General features: G+C 37.1%; 1 pseudogene; it reads right to left on the bottom strand.

The window, feature by feature from the left end:
- Positions 1-777: 777 nt before the first annotated feature.
- LOC147640740 (uncharacterized) lies at positions 778-1,733 on the bottom strand (annotated as a pseudogene).
- Positions 1,734-4,153: the final 2,420 nt, after the last annotated feature.

Raw genomic sequence — 4,153 nt, 5'->3', positions numbered from 1 at the left:
GATCATCCAGAGATTCCACTTCAAAGTCAACAGGTCGTGAAAGGATGTTGCTCTTGCTCAATATATGACATTTGAATCATCAAAAGGTACGTGCAATTTATGACACTTGCTTAAAATTGACAATAGCAAACAGTGGCATGAGTCACGATGATTATAATTTTAATGCGCAGATCATTATATTTCACAAGGAGTTCTCAAAAGACAATGCAAAATTCCCTTTATTCGTATTCAAAGTACTATCCAGGTTTTGTGGTGGACATGAAGTGCCTTTAAATGCTGAGAAGGTGGTGCTTGTTGACGAGAAATAGTTTGCACTGCGGTGTTTGGTCAGGGGTATGGTTGCCAAGCACTAAGATGTCCCTACTACCTGTCATATACAACGCATGCTATTGTAGCGGTAGGAATTACTGACCCATACACATTGCATCCATATTGAAAAAGATATCTAATAAGGACAAAAAAAATCCGGTCGGAACTGTTGCCTCCAACAGTGCAGATGCCAAAAATAGATCTCCCGTGGTGGCAGATGAAAAGGAAGACGAAGAAGGAAGAACCATTGAAGAAGATCAAGCCCACCTCATCTAGACCACCTTCTCCCAACCCTGACTCTTGAGAGACGCCACAACTGATGGCGCTCTCTTGCAGTTGACTGATTCCAAGCGCATTGTCGCTTTTCTTTATTAGTCAATTGTATTACACGTGCCAATGATGAGGACTTGAATGTGTCTTTTTGTTTTGCTTTGTGAATCAATTTCCTATAAGTCCATTGATGTATTTCTAAAAGACTATTGGCTTGATTCTTGCCTCCACCATGTTTAGTGTGCTTAAAGTAACTTGTTCTTGCCATGTAATGTGACTTCTCCATGCCTTGAGTTGACCATATTGATAATGAACCGTATGTCTTTGTGAAATATGGTGTATGATTATATAGTATATGCTGCAATCAATGACAACAGAAAAAAATCAGATGTATGTATTAGTTGGTCTCATAGTATTGAGATTGCAGCAGTTTTTAAAGTTCTTACCATGTAATGAGTTACATGTTGATCACTCCATCCTGCAATGAATGCCTTCCTCCAAGTCTCTAATATGTTTTCAAATAATTTTATCTCACTATTGCTCCAGCTCTTTTTCTCCATGAATGCAAAGATCTTGTCAAGTGAAACCCACACATCTGCCTTCCGATTTTGGATTGAACCTTCATTTCCAATGTCCTTGACTACATTATGTAGATCTTTCCATCGATTAAACATCTTTTTCTTGTTTTTATCTCGACAATCTTTGAGGTAGTATGACAAAAATCTTTTAGCTTTCACACCACATATTGATGGTTTTCTTGGTACTTTGCTGCCCCCTTGTGACCGCTTGTCGTCATCCTCAATTTTAACATGCCCCCCATGCAAGTCAATGTCTGATAGCACTTTTTCTATTGCTTTGATTGCTTTTAGAGATTCTTTTTTAGGCTTTAACGTCCATGCAAAGCATATGTACAAATACACCAGCTTCTCTAAAATTCTACATAGTGCATGCAATGTGCATATGTGCACTCTGGATAGAGGAATATCAAGCACTGCTTTGAAATCTTTATCTTTTAAATGCCTATAAGGAGCTTTGTTCCATAGTACATGATCTAAAGTCTTGGCACTTTACATGCAATATAGACATGGATTCTTTGCACTTGCACCTTTGCTTATGTTTTACATGCATTTTAGAGTCTTCAAATCACCTGCCATGTGCCATTCCACTTTATAGTCACCGAACCCAGGCACATGAAGGGCCCTTCCATTTCATTGCTCACTAATCAGTGATGGAATTGTAGTTTGATGAAACACCCAATGAAAAATTTAAAAGTCTTCTTTATCCATCTGTGTCATTAGGAAGAAGCTCATGTTTAATACAAGTTTTGTATTTAAATTATGTCAACGTAATACACAGTCATATTCAATGATAAAGAAGATACCTCAAAAGATCCAAGCGACAATATGTTATTCTCCGATTGAACATTGAAATATCTTGCATCATCTTTTGTAATTGATGTGTCTAAGGTCCTATTCATTAGAGTGATAGTAACCCTCTCCATTTTTCTGCTCTTTAAAATCTCACACTCATCCAGTATCAAAACAAATTTTAGAACTCCTTCACATTCTTCTTGACTAATCTCAAAGAACTAAACTCTGTACCTTTGCAAAGTTTCAAGATCAAAGAAAATATTGTTGTGTTGGTTAAAGAGTATCTCTGTGGTGTCAGCAAAACAACGAATGTCGCTTCAATATGTACTCGTGAACCAAGCTTCTCAAACACCTCTGAGTTTACATGTTGGCGTGCAGACTTTACTTGCATTGGTTTTGGAAGTAACGAACCTTTATGCTTCTTACTTTGAAATTTCTCTTCTAGTGCCTTAAATAGTATACTATATGCATTCTGAGAGATGCTAATCTCATCTAGCATTGTTTGCACCTGCGAGTTGGTTTTTGTTCACAAAAGAAGACACATGTTTCTCATTGATTTTTTGAAACTTCTTTTGATATAGCATCTCTTCCACTATTCCTTTTGGTACCAAATGACTATAATGCACTCCAGCTTCGGAATTTACCTTGGACTCTGGATGAAGTAAAGATCTAAAAATAGAATAACATCAAATTTGATTACTTATGTCTAGTTTCAAACAAAGAACCTAATCTAAAAAGAGAAATATACATGAAACAAGAGTTAATATTACCTTACAGCTTGTACTCGCTTCTTCATCCCTCTACTTCCAACTTTCATTTTCTCTATGTTGCAAAGCTGCCTTCTTCTTTTACGTGGCCCTAGTGCTCTGTCCTTTCTCCTTAAAGCATCAATTTTTTTCTCCAAGTCTTGAATTGTTTCTTTGTTTGCCATAAGCTTCTTTACATACAACCCATTTAATTTGCCATAAGCTTCTTTGCATACAACCCATTTAATTTTTTTATTTCAATGTTCTCTATCTGTAGAAAATCCCTCTGTTGTTCTACAACCATCGCTTTTGTTTCCAAGTGTTGGGCATAACCTAGCAAACCTTGTCTACCATCACCAGTGAAATGTAGTAGGTTTGTAATGTTGCAAAATGGAGGTGGTGCATTTGTAAATGGATCCTTGGGATACATTGAGCCATCAGTCCACAAGTCTAAATGATGCTCTCCATTATTCCTCCTTTGCTCTTTTTGCTCATTAAATTTAAAAAAACTCTTATTTCGTTTCTTCAAAGGCTGGTACTGAGATTGTATGTCCACATGAAGATGGTAAGTATCATATGTTCTTTTACATGCACCATTTCTACTACATGAACATGCCTTGTATACATTTGGTCCTTATTTACACTTGGGCGCCCAAAACTTACTTAACCAGGCCTTGGGTGGCCAATATCTCATAATGTACAACTTTTATAGTGCTGTTTCATGAAACTTATTATTGTCCTCAATTGGAGGAGCATACTTGTTAATCCAAAATGGGATTAACATAGGCAAATGTGGATGATGTAGTTGATGTGAGGAAAGAAGGGAAATTGTGGAGTCTAAAAGTATGCTAAAATAGCTGGTGTGCAAACACTACGTGATAGCAAATTGGCCACTCCTTTGCCTAGCAGAATACGTGTAGACTCGCATCATACATATCTTGACGTTATTGCCAGTTTATGTGATGAAGAGGAACCTGTGTCCTTTGATGAAGCAAAGGAATCTAAAATTGGATGAGTGCCATGTAATCTGAGTATGATTCGATACTAAAAAATGATACATGGGATTTGGTAGACTTGCCTCTTCAACAAGAAGGCCATTGGTACAAAATGGGTTTACAAGTTCAAACATAAAGTGGACAGCAGTGTTGAGCCATACAAAGCTAGTCTTGTTGCAAAGGGTTATGCACAAGAGAAAGCCATTAACTAAGGTGAAACCTTTGCACCCACATGTCGTATGAATGCAGACTATCGTTGCATTTACAACACATAAAGGTTAGAATGTATGCCAGTTGGATATTTAAACTGCTTTCTTGAATGGAGATTTACATGAGGAGGTCTATGTATCTTAGCCTCGTGGTTTTGTTCAAAAAAGTTAGGAATCAAAAGTAGGTAGATTGAAGAAAGCTTTATATAGTCTTAAGGAGGCTCCTAGAGCATGGTGTGAAAAGATACATGCAT

Source organism: Cibotium barometz, chromosome 2, assembly GCF_041138505.1.
Source record: "Cibotium barometz isolate CiBa-2024 chromosome 2, ASM4113850v1, whole genome shotgun sequence".
NCBI lineage: Eukaryota > Viridiplantae > Streptophyta > Polypodiopsida > Cyatheales > Cibotiaceae > Cibotium > Cibotium barometz.
Note: the sequence above shows the minus strand (reverse complement) of the source record. Positions and strands in the feature narration are given on the sequence as shown.